We start from the raw sequence: 22421 nt of genomic DNA on the forward strand, positions 1-22421 counted from the left end.
TGCTGCTTCTATCATTGAAGTATGTATGTAATTCTCTATATACGTATATAGTGTGTTGGATAAGAAACACGCTGATAATTAACTAATTAATATTACTTATCGAAGATTGAAATAATTATCTTTCTTCACGAAAATTTAAATTAACCGTCATTTTCTGTGCAATTTTCGAAATTAATGATATTAAATATCTTGAGAAGAAAAATCTTCTATTTATTAAATGATTAATTAATCGAAACATCTATCTTAATCCCACGTATTTCAATCGTTTCCGACAAAAGAGATTTTTCTTTTGATGCGCAATAAAAAAATGGAGCAAACTAAGGGGACCCTTTGATTCGTGCTGCAAGGATGTAAATTGAAAGAAGAGAGAAGCGCGCGAGAGAGAGGGTAAAAACCGGAGGACCCTCGTAGCGAAACCAGTCGTTTCCTCGGCCAATTTCATCTGCTTATTCATCGAGCGTTCGTGCACAGTGAAGAAAGCATTTTTTTATCATCATTTTAATTAGTGCAAGTTTCACACGTGCGAAAATATATATATCGGATTTTATTTTAATTTTGTTTTAAAAGACATCCTCTGCTAATGTTTTTCTTCTTATATTTATGCTTTTATTCTAATGTTATTTCTAACGCTTAGTATGTCATCTTTTATGTAAAAGAAATATTTTCTATTTAAAATTTATGTATCTTTGCAACAATGAATATTAAATTTAATTTATTAAAAAAAAATGAATATTAAATTTAATTTATTAAAAAAATTGAATATTAAATTTAATTTATTAAAAGATATCACTCTCACAGATAGAACTATCACAAAATAGTATCACTATTTAATGATTAAAAATTTGGATCCAAAATTTTCTGATATTATAATTCCATTATCGTTTAAAAATTCTTTTATGCTTTTTATTTACAATCGTCAGAAGTCAACTAATGTAAGATATATAGCACCGATTCAATCCAAAAGGACTCAATTCAATCGATGGCATTGTGCACTCTCGATGTCTTAAAAATCTCACCAAATATTCAATGACACGAGCTCGCCAGCGTGCGCGCCTTTTGTCGATCTAACGGAAATAGAGTCGAATCGAATAGATGTACGACGATTACTAGCAACGATCTCCCGATTTTCTCGCAGGATACTCAATCTCACCAGAACGATCCGACTGTGTCGTAGCCGTTTCGAGCGATCTCGATTTCTCTCATATCTCGAATCAACGATCCCCGCACTTTTTCCGCGCCCTCGCCCCCCTTTTCCCTCCTCGCCGATCGCCCACACACGGCGCGAGAATCGCGATGAATCTCCAGGAGCAACGCGAGTCTCACATCCTTACTCCGCGTCCCGGTCGCTTTATCCGTTCACGCGTGCATGCGTGCACACACATACGCAGCACGCATTCGCACTTCGCGCGAAACGCCGACTGAACGCGCCTCGGATCGGTGGGTCCGGGTATAGGGCCGGCTGCCATCAAATCGTAGGGTGCAACGAATGTCGGAGGGGAAACAGGAGAGACGGGAAGGGCGGGAATAATGGACGCGCAGCATAAAAGATAGAGAAAGAGAGGAGGGGGGGACTTGTTTCTTTCTCGCGCCGGTCAAAGCGGAAGCTGGATTGCGAGGCCCTTCGTGCAGTTTTGCAAATCGTTGGAACGATCCTCGCCGATAGGCCGGACTGGTCGGTAAGCATGAATCTGTGATTATCCGGAGTCGGTCCAGCATTCCCTTCATCGTTAGGCAAATTCACTTCCGAAATTGTATTAATTGTTTAAATTGACAAATTCGCCATTTTCGATAAACGTAAAAAATTAAACGTTACTTGCTACATTGCTCACAAATTACTAGTCGATCTTTTAATTAGTATCGAATTAGGTCGAGTTGAATTTATACATGTTACACGTGTAAAATGAGATATATTGTCTTCCATTAAGCTACATACACGATACTGACTAATTGATGAATAATTAAATGATTTATCGTGACTTTGATCAGACACAATGAAATTACGTCTCAAGTAACATGGCTCCAATTACCTGCTAATTGACTTATTACAGGCGAATCAACTAACGCAATGTTACACGCGAGTATCACAATCGTTCGATGAGGAATTATATTACTCTCCTCCCATTTTCGCTAGTATCTTGCGCGTATTTTTTTTTTTTTTTTGGCACCAAAATCGTCCGCTTCATCTGCGCGTTATCTGCGCGAGAATTGTGGAATAAATATGCATAAATATATATGTGTATGTGTGACTGGATAAACCAAGCGAGGATATGCGATGAGTAACGGTTAGACTCGTCAATTATAAATATGATTCAGCGATCGCGTGGTAAAGTTTCATATTAACCGACTGTTCATTTATCACACACGTAATTTATTTTATACACATCGGTGTGGGTGTAACCTATTGCTAAAGCTAATCCGTTATTTATTTATTATTCGTGTGTTAAGCGTGTTTATACAAGCTGTGATGAAGAAACACTTATCATTTTCCGCATTCTAATGTCACGAATAAGAACGATAAATAAGTCATGCATAGTCATTTAGGAGAATCAATTTATTTGATGCGCAATTAATGCGTTATTGTCCGCTAAGTAGCTCGAATGATAGTGACATTCGTGAATAATTATAAATCGATATTGGCGAGTACAAATTGCGGCTGCATGTCGAACGAGCGATTACTGTACAATGTAGAATATAGGGGATGAAAACAAGCAGGAGAGAAACGTGATGTGGCACGAGTTTGAAGTATTACATGTCGCGCGTCGTGAGTAAACTTGTAGATTCGGACTCATCTTTAGACCAGATATAGTCATTTGGATAAATCCAATCCAACTTGAATGGAGCACAAGAAACGTATAATTTTCGTACGATCTGCATTTTTACGCGTTAATAGCGATGGGAAGAATCATTATCGATTCAATTTATTTCAATTTTTATCGCCAAAACGATTTTGTTGACCGATAATTACTTTTTAAAGAAGACCGGCTATGGAAGCTTCTGTTTATGAAAACTTTTAATTCATTCACATTAATGCCGCGAAAATGGCGAGAGAAATCTCTCTTTCGTATATTTTTTTTATAAAGTATTAAGTAGTAAGTAGGATTATAATAATAATTTCAATTAGGGCTCAATCTATTAAGCGCATTAAATTCTTTTCCTCTCTTTTGCAATTCTTGAACTATGACATTAATACTTAAGTAGGATGTCTCACGAATACTTTAATGCATTTGTCTGAACTGTATGAATTATGATCCTTTTATACTTGCGAAGTCGATACTTTTATTTTTTTAGAAACTGCGTTTCTCGTAAACTTTCAACTTGACAAACAAGCCATGGTATATGTATATATAATAGCAATTTATAAAAATTTCTTTGTATGCTTCAAATGACGTTCTTCGAGAATCGCAAATTTATATAGATCAGGATCTAATCGATAAATCTATAATAAATAAATTGATATAAATAAGGATCTGTAGTGATTTATTTTTAATATTTCTGAATATATTAAAGTGCGAGATATTAGGACGATTTTGATAATTAAATAAGCAATATAATTTATTTTTGTTTTTTGAACCATAAATTTTTCATCTGCTCTGCGAATCATCTAATTCCTAATATTTTTCTTGATACAAGTACATAAACTTGATATGTGCTTTTATCGCAATAATATGGATACACGTGAGATGTATATATTTAATCATGAAACTTTTAAACAAAATCAAAATTCATTTTTCAACAAAAGCGCGCAAAATTGTGCGTATCAAAAACCGATATGTGCCGATGTATGCTATTGTCAAAAAATATATATATGTTCCGCGCTTAGAAATAAATTGAATTTTATAGTAATTAAATTTGTGAATTGTTAAAAACGCGAGGAAATTGCAATATACACTTTTTAAAGCGATGATGTTATTAATATAAGCATAACAACGCCGCATTTCGCTTCTCTGATATCCATCAACCTCGTAATTTGATCTTCGTTATAAAGCTGTATAATTTGATTTTTGTCATAAAGTGTCCACGGTTATGCGCAATATTTTCGATAAAATTATTTAACGGGACGACGACGATGGCAACGACGACGACGACGACGACGATGACGACGACGAGGAGGCCTTGTTTTCGTGTCTCCTGGGGCCTAGTCGCACAGTCGCGCAGCCGCGCTCTCGCATGTCAACTCTGACACGTCCTGTTCAATTACTAGCCACATAAACATAATGTAAATTTAGCTCGGGTCTATGTACAGAGCACACAATACCGATATATATAGCTCATGTTTAATGCAGGAGAACCGGAGAGCGCGCAACGTTACAATACGATATTACAGCATCTACGGAGGAGCGCCGTGTTGCCGCGGTTTCCGCCCAGATTTTCCCGATCGACCCCGACCATTTATTCTGCCTCATCTTTAAATCTTGTGATCGACTTTTATATTAACTTGCGCAATATCTTCGCGAATATTTGTTGATAAATTTAAAGTTAATATATTTAATATATTTAGAAAGATATATTTTTTTATTTTACTTTGTTGTATTAATTTGCGTTTAAATTTTTCATAGCTTTTTCAATGAGTACCGTAGTATATTACTTTATAGAATATTTTGAAGTGTTTATGAGAATATATTTGAAAATTTAAATTTATTTAGAATTTTATTTACTAAAGTGACGGAAATAAAAGCGTCAAATAGAGTAATTAATTTTTCCAAAGTAATGTAATTTATTTTTCCTTCGCGGACGGAAATTTAATTTTCACTATAATAGGATTTATTCCATTATAAATAATTATAATTATTCTTTCTATCAATATTAGTTAACGTAGTTGTATTTCAAATATATCGTAAAAAACGAGAGATAAATTTCTTTAATTATAAGATTTAAATTTAAAAAATTTATTAAATTTCGTAAGACTTCCTATTTATTCTTCACGTCGATTTATCTCAAAGATACGCTTTTCAAAGATAATCGTAAAAATATTTATTTAAATATCAAGTGCAACGAATTTACCCGAAGTCGATTCACTGGAGGTCAAAGTTGATTAGCCGACAGAATGGAACTCGTTTTATAGATTATAATAAGTACTTTATTATACTTATGAGTATTTGCACGAAATTATATAGAAAGATATTGTGTGTGAGTCGTGTCGCCATGCGTGGGTACGTTGAACTTGAAACGCGAGTCGCGTAAATTTGGACGTCGCGTCGCGAGTTGAATTTAACGCGTCGTTGAACTTGAGGACGAAAACGGGTACAAGTAAACAGCAGCTTCCGGTCGTACTTCTAATTCGCATTACTTCGGGCTTTCCCGTCGTCGGGATATTCCACGGCAGCAGGCGTTGTAATAAGCCAATAAGACATACAAATTCGCATAATCTCAATATGATAAATATTAATCAAAGAAACAATAAGTTATATAAATTGTAATCTCCTAATTTTAATTTCTATGATATCTTTTCTTAATAAATTCTTGATTACTCTATAGGTCAGTCTTATGTCAACCGATATTAAATTGCACTATAAAGTTTTGACAGAATATGTGTAGCATAAAATTTTAATTTTAATCTTTCAATTTTTAGAACTTTCATTTTTAAATTAAAAAGAAATGAAGAAAAATGCTACCAGTCTGTCATGTAAGCGTGAAAAATTGTCGACACTAATGATCAACAGTTCCGTAATAAATATATATATACATAGATCGTTTCATCATTATTTCTTAACGACTTCTGTTGTCAGAGATACATGGACACACGATGCAATATTGTTCTTACAATAAAACTAGTAGCAATAAATTATATCGTGCATAGAACGCGCATATAAATTATCAAGATATTAATTAAAATATTTAACAGAAAATATTTTTTCTTACGTTACTTTCGTCGCAAGCAAGGAGATTGTCGAGAGATTACGCAATTTCGAAATCATTAATATACCGATATACGTGAGCAAAGTTGCTGTACAACTATGTCTTGGACATATGACATGATATATAACGCGTCTTGATATGTAGAATAAATAATGCTCGGGAATATCTATATCCGGTTTTAACATTAGCAATAGGCATCGTCGGTCTGTGATCCTATTTATAGATACGTACGCAATTTCTATAGCGCAATACTTCGCTGATTACAAATTTGCCTTGTAATTAATTAGTTAATTAATTAGTGAATTGATGCTAACTGACTGATTAAGTACCCGCTGGTAGATAAATAGATCGATGTCCGAGCGCATTAATATTGCCGGAAATGCTATTGTTTCGAAAAATATATATATACAGCATACGTCTACGTGTATATTCGCTTATAATGTCTTTACATATGATTGATTAACTATTATCAGCTCGAAAACGAATTTCTGTAATTCCAATATTCCAGTAATCGGAACGGAAATCCTATCTTAATATTTACACACGTATACAGAGAGTATTTAAATTTTTATAAAAATAACCCTGAGCATATACGATATAACTGGAGGATTTATTAGGAATCAAGGGAGCAATATACTTTCATTGTACTTACAATTAGTGCACGCCCACTATTTCATTTTTGAACTATGTAAAATTGTAAAATTAAATGTAAGTGTATTAGTAATTAAATAAAATATAGCAATTTTATTTAAAATATGTTTGTATACTTTAATCTCTTCAATCTTTCTGTAGAAAAGTTTTATCATTTTTTCATTAAGTAAATAATATATTTTGATAAGAATCATCATTACATATAATTTATCCCTCGTATATATCTCGTAAGTTGTAAGCGACTCGATTTCTTTTTTAAGGAGACATATAAATAAAGTCTAATCTAATCTATGCTCATTCCAACACTCAAGAATAACCTCGACGCTGCACAATCGATCTCAAACTCTCTAGTTCGGCAAAGAGAGATAAGTGTGAGTTCAGCAACGTGATGTTGAGTATGTACTTTCGAACGAAACGTAGATTGCCATGCCTTTTCTCGAAGCGCTATCCGGAATAATTCCAAAGATAATTCGATAACGTAATCATAATTCGAAAGATGATGTTTGAACTTCTGCAGCTGACCCGGATGTGTACGCATTCATTCGTTCGTTCATTCGCTCATTTATTTGACCACCCTAAGTGTGTTTTACACTACGCTCGTGCGTGTGTACGTTAGTTCGTACCACCACACGTATACAACTATCGCCAGCTATATTCCCTGATTGGGCCTTGCCCAGGCTTCCTTTTGCCTTGCTTCCTCCTTTGCATATCTAACTACGAAGGAGAATTCCTCGGTACGACTCAAATTGCTTGGTTCTGCTTAATTTCGAGCTTAAATCGGGATATCTTGCAAGTGCAACCATCCTCCCCCCTTCACCCCTCGCATTCCATTCCACTTCGCTCTGATCGATCAACATTCTCTTCTCATTCTTTATTTATTTTTCACGCGCAATTTTCTGACGAGAAACGATTAAATATATAAAGTTTGTTTTTCATACGTTTGGAAAATATTATGCGAGATTCCTTCGTGATGCATGTTTGTCGCAGAATATTTACACGAAATAATATCCAAGAGTTTTATATTTTAAAAGAATGTTTTGCTTCGCTTCAATTTCCAGATAAAATTTCTCTGCTCGTAGTAAATAATGCACATTCATTAATTCTGAAGACTTTTAATACATGTCAATATTTTTTTTATTGTCGACAGTTGCAAAATTACAGTGGCTCGGATGTCATGTTAAATTCTTCATCTATATTGAAAAACTTTCGAAGAGCGACACGATTTAAAAGAAAATATATGTTTATACAGAAACTTTGTTTCAACATAAAATAAATTTTCAGTACCAAAAAAAACTGAGATACTTTCAGACAAATTTAACAATTTTCTTTATTCGATTAAAATAGATTGTGGAAAAATAAGACAATCATTGACAAGAACAAATGGAAAATTCAAAAATAAAATTGGGAAAGTATCATAAATCTTTGTATTTCAATTATTATTTGTAAAATTTGTTATGCATTAAAAAAGCATTGATTATTAAAATTTAATTAAAAAATAAAAAATCTTCGATCGCGCCTATTTTAAAGCAGCATATCTCTAAATTCAAACGAGTCTCGATTTTAGAAAATATAAAAATCTCGACACTTTTTTATTCAGAACTCCGTGGAGTCGCATGACAATCGTTCGCACGACCAACTATCGATTGTTTTTATTGCGATTTCCCGATTATTCGGGAAACATTTCGCTTTGCCTCGTTTGCATTGTCAAGGACAACTTCGGACGATCCGGCATATCATGATAGTAGATGTATATAGAAAGTCAAATTAATATAAGGCCATGGCGTATCTTGGGCGGTATCGACGACCAAAAAGAAGGTGTCGTCCGTAATTACTAGATAGCCGATAATTAAAGCGCGACGAAGGGCGGAACAGACGGGGGAGAAAGGGGGAGAAGGAATTGCGGCGAGAAAACGTGGAATTTAAAAGTTAAATTGTGTTTCGTTCATGAATTATGCATTCGTGACAGACTCTTTTGATTGCGCGGAAACTTTGATCTTCCGGGTACATCGTATCGGTCACATAACCGTTAACTCGATGCACTTTTAATCGACAGATACTACCGCCGAGTATTTTTTTTCTATTTATTCAAAACGGCTGACGCTTTCGTCGAGCCACCGGTCCGTTTACTTTCGAGCGATAAACGTGCGTTAGTTATTAATAGTCCATTGATGTTGTGGGAACACCTCCAACCGAACAGAACGACCAAAAAGTCACTCTCGATCGCCTTTGAAGAGCTTATTTACTTGAACGTGAGGATTTTATCGACACGGCTCGCGCGCAGATCGAATAGGAAATTAAGTAAGTTGCTTGTTACTTCAACTCGTAACGAGAATAAATAAATGGATTGATGAATATTCATCTTGCAATTAAGCTTCATCGGCTACTGAAAGCGATCGGAGAGTCTCTCGACAACCGCGTTCATGTATAATTTGCAACGGAATGAATTTCTTGAGACTTATAGCCGTTAAATTAAATTTTTATATAAGCAATAGCTGGCTAAGGAACTCTCTCTAAGATACATCATATATCTAACATTTTATTAAATTATGCAGGTAGAGATAGATAAGAGTCATAAAAAACCTCGAATTTATATAAGAGATAATTTTAATGATTATGATAAATTTATTAACCATGTATCGTGGATTCAAGTTAGATAAATTGATAGTTGCAAGTAATCAAACGAAACAAAATAAAAATTTTAAATCTTTGAAAATTAAGAACTCTTCTCGTGAATTAAAAGCAAATATTTTGCGAAAAAGTTCTGATAATAAACTATAAATGTATTATTAAATATCGGAATATAAACCAAAGATGAACCGAATTAACTATCTTTTCCAAAGAACGCAAGCTGTTCCCGCTTATAATCGATGGACCACTCGAATTATATTAAAATGAATTCCTGGGCACTGGCGGGTCGACTTATATTAAGGCTCGTTAAAACAAAATTATTATCTTCTTCGTCGAACTCGTTAAATCTCAGTTAAAAATACGGTCAACTATTCGAATATAAAAGTATAATGCAATTTATTGTATTAGACATATATTTTACAAGATAAAATGTTAACATCAATTTCACAAATATTTTTTTAGTTTTTAATTTTACTTTAAAAATGTTCTGTTTTAATTAATTTAGTATCTAAATGTTTTTTATGTGAATGTTTTTATTATATATAGAAATTCTCAGAAATTATGCAAAAAAATCATTGATGAATTCAATAATGAAAGGATATTTTTCAATATTATATGGTATTATTTTTGAATTATGTTAATGTTTCTAATGATTAAATCTTTTGTGTGTGTGTGTGTCAGAGGCTATAATTTTTTTAATAAAATAAAATTATTTAAGATGAATAAAAAGATTAATGCAGCAAAAAATTTCAATTATTAACGCTAATGATTCCATCATCCAGCAACGTTTATGGTCAAGAGAGTATTCCAATTGCTGGCATATATTCAAAGTATACAAAAGCTATTCCCCGGCAATGTAATTGACTAACAAATTGACATTAACGATTATTAATGTCGCATAAAGTTAATTAATACTCTACAATTTGTATTACCAACTTATCGTGTCGTTTAGTAGTCTATTACGATTTAATTACATCACACTCGACGTTTATCTCGTGTATCCGATAAAATTTTTTAATTAGCGTACCTTCCGCGCGCTTCCATCCGAATCAAGATTATCAATTATCCGTTGTCGTCGTTTTATTGCGAATCGTCGAACGTTTTTCCCGCGAATAGAGCCGATAATCAGTTCACTCGCGAATAACAACCGATCAAATCGAGGATCGATCGACATCACCGTCTCTTCGTCGTGTGATTCTGCATTATCGATGTACGCAAGCTGTTATATGTGATCAGTGTGCGTGATGCAGCCGATATTGCGAGCACGTATCGTGAATTCCATTTGATTTGAATCACACTAGTGGCATCTTGTCTCACTCGAGAATATCTCGCACATCGACGTTACAATGTGGTTTGATTTTATCTTAAAAAAATTCGAAATATCAAAAAATCAATGTTATTCTTTCGATGAAATGTCATAATAAAATAATTACATTAAAGTTCCTGTCTGAATTCCATTTTAATCAAAAACAATTAAAGTGAATGTAATTAAGTTGGATAATTTTCTGAACAAAATCATGATCAGAATTTTTATAATATGATAATGAATCTTTATTAAGTACATACGTCTTAAATGCGTACGTCAATATCCTAAAAAATTAGTAAAATTAAAAATTTTGTCTTTTTTATTTATTTTCGTGAAAAAAGCTTCGGAAAATATGATAACTATTTCGGAAACGCTATCGCCGCAGAAATTTCATTTTCGAATAATAAATTCTCGAACGCAGCCGCGGAATATTCAACCGCACTCGAGTATCGTCCTTTCATGTGAACGAGAGACGCAAAACGTAAAACCGCTTATGAGACCGAGGGTGTGATGTCGTACAAAAAAAGAGGAAAACCGCGCGACGGAGGGAGACCATGAAGGAACCATGAATGGGGAAGTCAACGCGATTCCATCCACGAAAGGATGCATTAAACCTCGACAACGACGTGAATACAAGCTTAGGGACGCGCGAGCAACCTGAAAGCGCGGTTTATGCTCTTCGGATCCGTCGATCGATGCCCGTACCTGAGAGCGAATCGAATACGATTATTGATGCATCGCGAATACACTCGTCGCACTGTCGCCTATAATAAATTCTCGACCTCCTCGGATAAGGAACATCGGATCCCTCACCTCTTTGCTCCGCGATGCTTATAAACAGTTCCTCCAGGAGGAAGGTTGCTCCGAAGCTCTTTTCGCTCAAGCACGTATACACGAGATGGTGCTCTTGCCAAGGTTTGCATTAAACTTGAGAAGCGTATTCTTTGATGAAGTCGGTCGACGAATTTTCCTCGCTGAATATTTAATCGTGTCTGTACGAGCAACTCCTGAATCTTTGACGTTAAATAGCGCCTTAACCCTTTCACTGTTCATTTCCCTTCTCCTATTCGACAAATAGATAGATCTTCCGTTAATATGTGTGAAAACGTTAAGATTCATTGTTACGTGACATCTTGGTACATGTCTAATTAAATTTCTGAGCAAGTAAAGTCTACTGTGAGATTTTAAAAAAATAAACAATAAGATTTCCTTTCCTTTAATTAAAAACTACATTCATAAAAAGATTCCATTTTAATTATAATTAAAAAATTGTCGCTACTCCAATATTCGACTCGAAATTAAGTTGACATTTCTGAGAAATTCGCACGAAATTCGTAAGAAATGATAGTCTCTGTATTTCTATAATAATGGAAGATATATCCCTATTTCCATAGGATAGTTATATTGTGGTCCCTATCCAGCAATTGACGTACACGCGATACAAAGTAGAGCTCCGATTAAATGAACGTTCGGGAAATAGGAGCTATTTCCGATATCGAAAAAGACGTGAGCTCGAGATTTCGGTAGCATTAGACGCGACACGAGCGTCGATTGGCCAGAAACGCACCTAAGAATCGCCTTTGCTACGAAGCAGCTCGTTTCCGAACGTCTTTTCTCGGTACTCGCCAATAAATGGTCCGGTTGCTCTCCCTCTAAAGCGCAAAGTCGTTCCGACAAATGGAACTTCTCATAGAGAAGATTGCAATAGCAATCATAAAGCGATACGATGGAAAAATTGAGCCTCGTAACGATGTCGTCACTGGCCTCTTGTAAAATTCTTGTTAAGATCAAATACTTGGTATTTCTTACGATTATCATGACTCGTCGAACGTTATTGATATCGATACAATATATCTTTCATTTTATACAGACTATAATTATAACAATTGGAGGCCATGAAAAACGAAAAATACGAAATAATAACCATAATTTTGAAGTATTGCTTATTGTTACTGTTATTTGACATAAAGTAACAAAATAAAATCAGTCTAATTTTTTATCCGTTGTCATTAAAAGATTTAAAAAAATGCGAAAAATTTGTATTATTTATTATTATTTATTTCGCATTTTTTATGATATGTATAATTATTTGAATTTTTCCTTCTAGTGGAGAGAAAATATTTATCAAATAAAAATAACAGAAATCTAGTTTAAATTTCTTTTGCATAAAAGTTGATTTAAAGTTACTTTCGATAGTACTTAATATTATATAGACTTATCTCTATCGCGGCAGGGGAAGGATATAAATCAAAGTTTTCGCATTCACTTACAGCTGCAAGGAAACTTTAAGTTTCGCACTTAATTTAAGTTTGCATATTATGCCCAGCATCAAAATATCAATTAATTCTTGCAAAACTCATTCGCAAACATCATCTTTCTTATCTGTTCATTGAGATGTATCATAAGTCACAAATTTCCTGTCAACAAGTATCTAAAAATCTGTACTTAATTAACATACTAACAATCAATTTTATCTCTGACAATTATATTCGCTTATACGTTCATTTAATAGAGATTATACGAGGACTATCGATTAATCTTTCGTCATAATTCATCTTTACTTTAAATTGCAATGCTGCGTATGCAAAATGCCTATCATCGATAATCAGCTTTACTTACATAATTCTAAAATCGATGTGTGCAATATATTTTTTAATTTTAATAATTCTAAAAACCATGTAGCATTATTCGCGTAATTTTGCAATTTATATTATTTCTGTCTCTCTTTATATTCGAGGAAAAAAATAATTTCTCGCGCGTCGAAAACCTCAAAATAGCTTTTTGATCCGAGTATATACTCGATTCGGGCACCAAATCCGGAATTGATTTCGACGAGAGACAAAAAATTGGTATTCATATCAGGGAATACCATTTCGAAGGTAAGCGGCTTTCTGTGTAAGTAAGAATGGAGTAAGGTACTCACGTTAGAGGTGTCGTCGAGTTTCCGCTTCCACGCATCGCTACGTTCGATTAAAGCGTTCCACTGCTCCGAAAGTTTATTCACTTCGCGGCGAATGCTCCGCGTCAATTCGCGCGCCTGCTCCTCGGCGCTTCTGTATCCTCTGGAATCACCGTCCAATTCTCTGCCTGCTATAGAGAAAGCAAACAGAGGATAAACCGTTAAACATTTTCCAGAGCAAACCTACACAATTCTAGTTTTCATTTAGTTATATGCTTTTGTTATTTCGCAAATATAGATGAATATTGAGGCTTCTACGCGATACAATGTTTGTTATAAAAATAGCAAAGATCTCTTAAAATATTATTTTAATACTGTATTAATATTTTATTTTATGTGTTTTAAAAAATAATATTTATTAATAACATTTTTCTGAGAAGAATATTTATCTTACTGTGTTTAATATACGCTTAACAAAATAGTCTTATTATAACAATAATTTCCTGGATATGAAAATTTAACTGAAATAGATAGATGATTTTGCATACATTTTACACTTGATCAATCGAAATGACATAAATATCTCAATTGTTAGTGAGAAAGGAAGTTTTTCTGTGACGTCGGTTAATTTATTTATTATAAAATTTGACATGTGATATATAAAAAATCGTTTTTCATAAAAATCATTCTACTTGTAGCATCAAAATTCATATTTATCCAACGCAATGATATGTGGCAATTGAATCTAGAAGATATCACTAAGATTTACAATTATAAATTCTACATATTATAAGCAATATTAACAGATACAAAAAAGCTAAGTTTTTATTGTTATACTAGAAATCTATCTATATCAACAAAAATTTCTTTGAGTGTACATATGAAAGAAGAGACACTCAGCAATTTGTAGCAAACATTAATTAATTGCCAATATTTTTCTAAAGCTTTAAAATATTGGAAAGATAGAAACGCACGCATGTAATACCTCACATCATGCGATGAAAAAAAATGTTTTATATATCCTGATATAATATTATATCGCATCAGAGTTACTAACGCAACGCATGCATTCAAGATCGCATCTTTCCGATGCGAGTCTGTGCTTCCATAAGTACCAGCGCGTATTCGCGAAAGAAAAAGAGCGGTCCGAGGAACCGATCGAATCGCGCAAAAATATCTCTTCTCGCTGATTCCTCAGCGCTGTCGATCGATAAATCCGACGTGCGGTCGGGCGATTAAACGCGAACGCGCAGGATGAATCGCGGCGAAGACCAGCTGGGTAACATCGCGAACATAAATCAACATAACACGCGGTAGATAGGAAACCAACGAGCAGGCGCGCATAGGTATACAGCATCGGCGTTATCAATGCTAAACATGCACATAAAAACTGTCCGCTGCATGATACGATGCGTGATTCATAGGACAATTAATTCCTGGCGATAGGCTCGGATAGCTAACCCGGGTTTCGACCATTTCTCTACGCTTCGTTACGCGCGTTCCCGGTCCGGTTGGTGAAAAATAAAAGGGTTTCTCGCGAGCGCGCCATCACGGCATTTTTACGGGTATCCAGGGAGATATGTTCGGCAGTAAATCCGCGATAAAGGCTCACCGATGATATTAAAAGATGGGGAAAAAACGATTTGCTCGTGACAGGACATCAGGCGTGGCCGTGATTATCTTCCGGGTCACGTGAGATTGAACGATCAATCTAGGTAACGGCTAATGGATAACAACTCGCGGAAAAGCGCGGCGAATGTTTGCCGCGTGCGGAAAATGCGAGTAGTTTGTTGCGATGATTCTGTTGTATGTATTGCACTTATACATCTTATATATCCGTGTAACTGCGCATGATGCATTTAATAATTAAATTATTAATACGAAATATGAACATATTGCGAGCAAAAAATATACATACTTTACAAATTTTAAAAAAGATAAAATCTTTTTAATCAGAATTTTATCGTGCTTCATAATTTTCTCGTCGATCTTCCTTGATTCAAAAGTAAAATCAAATTTATATGATAATTTCTCTCAAGTTATATTGTCTTTTAAAATAGAAAAAGGGGAAACTTGTTATAAAAATAAAAAAAGAGAAACTTTTTAATGTACAACTCTATAATTTGAAAAATATTCGCGAGAGTATACGCAAGAAATATACACAATCTAAGATTTTCTTCTCACGTTATCACATATTGATCTCCCTGGTAAGGGACTGACAGATGGAATGAACCAGTCGGATGCAGTTTCCATTCTTTAAAGGAACAAGCAATGCGAAAAAGTGAACGATCGCGGGAAACAACAAGGTAGATCGAGCAAAAAAAACGTTTCAGAAAACAGTCTACAGCGAATTGAATTAGACGACCGTGCTCTTCATTACTAAACCATCTATTCAACAGTTGACGCTCTACTTTCCGAACACGTACGCCGCTAGTTTATCTAGTTCCTGTTCGCTGACTCTTTCCCAACCTCATTTTAATCCACATCCCCGGAGTGTCACGCTAATTCTTTCTTCCTTCACCACACTGCATTCAGATTTAAGTAGGAAGTGGGTGACGAAGGCGGAAATAACGACGAGGTTCTCTAAAGAGTGGAATATAAATCCCGCGGCTGTCATTGAGCAATATGAATGAAAATGTCAAAAGCCTCGGATTTCAAAAATGCAACATTTTCATCTCACTTCGCACTTACAAAATCATGATTATAATTCATAATACGTCGTAATTGTAATGATTCAAATATTAATATATATGCAATTTATTTATTTATAGCTATTTAATTGTCTAATAAACAATTAAATAATAATTGATTAATATAAGAATATACATATTAAACCAAAAATCAGTAATACTTTGATTTATCACAATCTATAAAGTAATGAAGAACTTTGATTTGTCAGAAACTATTTTCTATAAATTAGTATTTGAATTAAAAAGCAATTGAAAAATTGACTTTCGACACGTACGTATAAAGTACTTTAACTTTTCTAATTTACAACATTCTTGATTCAATCTATCCTTTCAGGACTTCCTAATTATTCTGAATAGTATAATTGAAGATTCTTATTCTGAATAGTATAATTGAAGATTCTTATTCTTCTTGACAGTATTCTGACAGTATGAGAAAATTACATCGTATATATTCCTAGCTACGACAATGGCAATTAAGAAGAGGCAAAACTATTCCAGGTCAACTATTTCCGTCTGATCGATCATTCTAGGAAGGAACTATTGACGCGTTTTGAGAGATGTATGGTCCAATCGATTTCAATTCGCGGACGTAATAATGTGTTTGTAAGATATAAATCCAAAATTATAGAGAATTTATCAAATGTTTTATCTCGCCCTAGAATAAAATGAGAATTCTCTCATTTATTTTGACATAAAAAATATATCGGAGAAATGCGTACATCAATTTTGATTTAATAATAATTTAATAAATAAATAGATATAAGCATGATTAATAATTTCTTTATTATATTTCGAAATATTTATAGTAGATATAAAATATAATTTATCTTTTTTTGACATTGATAACAATTCTACCGATAAGAACTCTATTCCACACATCAATAAGTTCTAGTTTCGTTCCGATCGACCGAACACGGGAACCACGAATGAAGTTCGCGAATAATTTGCGCTGGCGAATTCAACGTCGGAATTATACAAGGTGAATTACTCAGCCTTTTAGAATATCTTCATAAATATTGATTTTACAGAACAACGTTTAAGATAAAAATTAATTAATTTTGAAAAGCATACATTTTGGTCATCTTAATTTTTTTTATATAGTGAGGCGTCATTAATTTAATAAATAAAATTAATTCATTTTCTTCGAAAAATTATTACTCTAATTATTTTCATTTCAATTATTCCACGCTTATTATAGCTTAAATTCGTCTTTTCATTTTTTATAATAATGATTAATCAGAAATAAGGTTTTCCATATAAAAAAAAAACTTGAGATGACCACCAAGACGTTTTTAAAGTTTCCAAAAAAAAAAACCAAAAAAAACGAAGGGAACCAAGACGTAGTCCTTTCAAAATTATTTAACTTTTGTCCGAAATGTTTTCTCCATAAAATCAATATTTATGAAGATTTTAGAAGGCTATTTCTGTGACTCACCCCGTATAATCTAGCCTTACGGTGCGATGTTATTCTACCGGAAATTTATCGACGTTGTGCGGCGCGGCCGGGCAGCAGCCGATGCAGGGCACGTTTCGCGAAACGTGACTTCCTATGGAATGAGCGAAATCGCGCGCGGCCGCTGCGCGTAGTTGCTCGCTCGCAGGAGCCGCACATCCCACGTTATTGGGATCAAATCCGTTTCTCGCACGCCAGAGCGAAGCTATCGTTACGGGTATTCCGAGATCTTACATTGGATATTACAAGAAATACGGTGAATGACAATGATCGAGGCCCTGGAAACCGCGTCATCGAACATAACTCTCGTGGACAGATGAAGTGATACCGAGAGATTATTCGTTCGAATAACGATTATTAATATTGCAGATACAGTTGCAACTTATGATACTAATATAAAATGACATAACCAACGTTTAATGGTTTTCAATGATGATATATTTTGTCTAAACGATTGGCTAAAATGCATTGAAAATATGATTATTTTTGCTTCTTATCAAATTTAAAGAAACGTATTTATTGCTGCGTAGTTTGAGATTCACGAAATCTCTATTTGAGATACCATTTTAATTCATTCAAGCCTTCTTGCGAATATTTTGCATATATCAAAAATTTATATATACAGGGGTGTCCCATTTTAATGCCCCACCCCAAATAACTTTCTTATTTTTAATTTTAGAAAAAGATGTTTCAGACAAAAGTTGTATGGTTTCGAGGGGGACATAAGATGGTACCATTAATTTGATCTTGAAGAGTCACATGAAGGTTACGTGAAGATCATTTTCAATTTCTTAAATGGAACACCCTATATATTTTTGCATATTCTTGTAGCTTATCTCGAGAGCTTTCCAAAACACTATAAATAAACATTTTTTCATCAAGTACGTTTCGAGTAATGAGGCTTGAAATCATTTCTTAATTTTACATAAACCATAAAATATCTTGTAAAATATTCATTTTTTGATTATCTTACCTTAATACTTTTATGTACAAAATAATGAGAGAAATCAATTGGTGTAAAGAAAACATACAGTTGTTTTTAAGAAAAAATATGGAATTGTTAATTGCAAATTACATATTTTTTTCTTAAAAACAACTGTATGTTTTCTTTGCACCAATGGATTTCTCTCATTATTTTGTACATAAAAGTATTAAGGTAAGATAATCAAAAAATGAATATTTTACAAGATATTTTATGGTTTATGTAAAATTAAGAAATGATTTCAAGCCTCATTACTCGAAACGTACTTGATGAAAAAATGTTTATTTATAGTGTTTTGGAAAGCTCTCGAGATAAGCTACAAGAATATGCAAAAATATATAGGGTGTTCCATTTAAGAAATTGAAAATGATCTTCACGTAACCTTCATGTGACTCTTCAAGATCAAATTAATGGTACCATCTTATGTCCCCTCGAAACCATACAACTTTTTTCTGAAACATCTTTTTCTAAAATTAAAAATAAGAAAGTTATTTGGGGTGGGGCATTAAAATGGGACACCCTGTATATATTTTTTTTTTACCGGACAGTATTGATTATTAATTCTACGAATTAATCTCATAATATGTACAATCTGGCACTGAATATAGTTTAACGACACCAGCATTAGCGAGTTTTACGCGAACACATTTTCCAAGTAATTAAATCTCGTTTTGACGAAGGCTAATGAATTTTTTGAAAACTTGCTTAAATTATCGTCGATCGGCTATTTCGATATTTGACCATTAATCGCGCGATTTTTCTGACGGTAATTACACAATCACTCAATGACATCGATACGTGTGAGTTAATTCAAAATATATTAAATACAATTTTTAAAAAAATTGATTTTTTCAATAATGATTGTTTTTGCGTATTATTCATTGAGCATATAACACTTTATTGTGTATTAATAATCTATAAATTCTCTCTAGCGTTATTGAAAAACATATAAAAATTACAATAAAGACATTGCATAAATGTTTCCACATTTATAATAAATAATAGAGTAAATAATAAATTTCGAAACAATCAATCATTTAAATGTAATTGATTTAAACAACTTATGTTGCCATAAAAACTTTTACAACTTTTCCGAGATGAAAAAAACGAGTTTGTTACGTTACAACAAGCTATTCCAAGAATAATAAGTATCTTTTATTGACTAATTACGCAATAGCAGTTGAGAGAGGAATATGGCAAACTGTGTCGTATCTTCCTCCGGGACTCCAGCAAGTCCTACAAGTTTTCAGTCCCTCTCGGGGACATCTCTTCTAAAGCCTCCGCGTCGTCTTCCATCGATATCGATATACTACGATAGTTGTAATTCAATTGAAAATCCCACGTGGTTTGCGACGGAATTACGTTTACTTAGGCCGCAATAATTTCTTTTTCTAGCCAACACATAGTACAAATACTCGCCTTCTTACGAAAATTAAATAAAAATATCAATAAATACAGTGTGCAAGTTTTACACGAAAAACAAAAATACAACTATAGTTTTTTTTACATATAAGGTTAAGAATGAAATTCTCAACAAAGTGCATTCAAACTATAGATAAAATTAGCACTTTATTCTTTTATAAGTCACACGTAGATTTTTTATTGGAAAATATTTGATTCGCGTGATGGAAAGTGCATCGATGAAATTTAATTATCAAACTAAAATTCTTGTCATATTAAATTTATATTACGCTTCATATAAGATATGACTTGCAGTGTATCGTAAAAAACTATAATTAAAATAATTTCAAATAAAATCTCGTCCCACGTTCGATTTTCAACAAATCAAAGAAATTGGATTCATCTCGATGTATTATTTAGTGCCTTACTTCATTTTTCCTGTTCCTATTCAATCAGAGACGGTGCAACATGAATAAAACATCTCGTCTAAATTTCACAACTCAGAGTTGCTGATACAGAACGAAAACTGGAAAGCGTACGCCTGTAACTGGTTAGAAACGCTTCATATCGGTTCCCGATAGATTCGCGTTAATACCGTCTGCTAGAAGTTTATTTCCGAATACTTGAAAATGATATTACGATACAATACGATATTGTAAGAAAAAAATTACTTGTAATGATTATATAAAAGATACTTGCATAACTATATTAGACTATACTATAAAAATAATACTCTCCAATATAAATAATAAAAAAAATTTATTTTTTTTTTAATTGTGAAACGAATTTAGATTAAAATATAAATTAGGTGTATTTTTAATAAAATAGGTTTTACTTCTCGCATAACACATTTAAATATATCTTTGTAAATAATAATCATCATTAATCCTCAAACTTTGTTCAAAACTTTCTAAGCAAAGAAGGATAAATTAAAATAAATATAAATATAATAAAGTTAAGTTTGATATATGACATGAAAAAATTTTTGAAATACTATTTTATATTTGATATTATAGACCATCACATATTTCTTTATTCTCAAATTGTGATCAATTTTTAGAGAATTATTCTTAGCTATAAATTTGTAAATTATTTATAAATAAAACATAATTCACATCAGATATCTAGTGAGTTTTTTTTAAATATCTGTATTTTTTATATCTCGATGAGATTATATAAATGAAATGCTCAAGGCGTCGCAGTTACGCATTTTTCTCCCTTGTTATACTTGAAAAGGGAATGACAATAAAGAATGAAGCTCGTTTCTGGTCTCGCAAGTTAGGCCAAGAAAAAGAAAAAAAGAGAGCAAAATATTTGTTAGTATCTTTCAACAACTCGGAATATGCACAATAAAATTTTCAATTCAATGTGAAAATTTACGAACTCGAAAGAAAAGGTGTGAATTATTAAAATACAATCGCGAGTTTACGCAGAGGAAGAGCAAAATAAAATAAAATGTTTCATATTTGTGACAAATTATGACAAATATAGTGAACATTCATTTAAATCTTGTTAATTTTATCAAAATATCGTATCAATAATTTAGGAAAAAAAATATGAGACATTTTCTTTCGAGTTTAAAGCCAATACTGTTATTATATTCTCCACATTATATTTTTTTTTTATGCCATCCAAAATAAAAAAGGAAATATCAGATATTGCAGATTTTTTTGATAAGCGTCTCTTTTTATAGATTAAATAACATGACTGGGAATACCTAACGGAAGGACAATGGCGGCAGTAACAATTCGTTAATTAAATCAAACGGTGACAAGAAACAAAGAGAGGGAGAAAAATCCTGTGCTCTCTTCCAAACGATAGACTGGTGAGATAGACTGGGACTCGAAGTTCCTGCCTCCGGTATTGGTACGAAAATTAACGAACAATGCAAATAAAAGCGCGAATTGATGAGATTGAAAGACACTACCGTCTTAATTACTGAGCACTATCGGCGAACTCAGTCTTGCGTTATGAGGTGGTTTTCACGGAACTAACGATTGAATATTTCGCCGATTTTCTTTGTTCTTTCGCGAGATGTTTGTTGGCGCGAACAAAATGGAGCGATTTTGAAGTTTTTTTTTTATGATATTATGCGAAAGTAATTTTTTAAAATTCAGACTCAGAAGGTATATATATTACGAGAAACTCAAAAGTGGTAAAATTTACGCTCTTGAGTTTTTTTATTATTATCAAGAAACATTTTCTATTTGCAAATAATATATTATGTATCATAAATATTAATAATATTCTGTATCATAAATATTATTAGAAAAAAATTGTCAGTCTTTTGCATACTATCTTTCACATATGTTAATATATTATTAAAAATTGTTAATTATAATTTGAAGAAAAAATCATTAGATTATGATTTATGTATAATTTATATTATGTATCATAAAATATTACGTGTATTAATATATTACATTTTGTAATATGTAGCATATGTATTATTAAAAATTGTTAAGTTAAGTTAAAGAAAAATCGTTAAGTTCTCGATTTATATATATTCATAATTCACGTACCTTCAGAGTCCGAATGTGTCCGACAGCGGAGGC

The 22421-nt window shown here is 32.9% G+C and overlaps 1 long non-coding RNA gene across 1 annotated transcript; it reads right to left on the reverse strand.

Moving 5' to 3' along the window:
- Positions 1 to 13364: 13364 nt before the first annotated feature.
- Positions 13365 to 22421, reverse strand: LOC112639293. The gene is made up of 2 exons (XR_003123412.1): positions 22389 to 22421; positions 13365 to 13531 (listed from the first exon to the last, which is right to left on the reverse strand). It is a non-coding gene; the product is annotated as an uncharacterized LOC112639293 (long non-coding RNA).

This window comes from Camponotus floridanus, unplaced genomic scaffold (assembly GCF_003227725.1).
Source record: "Camponotus floridanus strain SB8 unplaced genomic scaffold, Cflo_v7.5 scaffold556, whole genome shotgun sequence".
Taxonomy (NCBI): Eukaryota; Metazoa; Arthropoda; class Insecta; order Hymenoptera; family Formicidae; genus Camponotus; species Camponotus floridanus.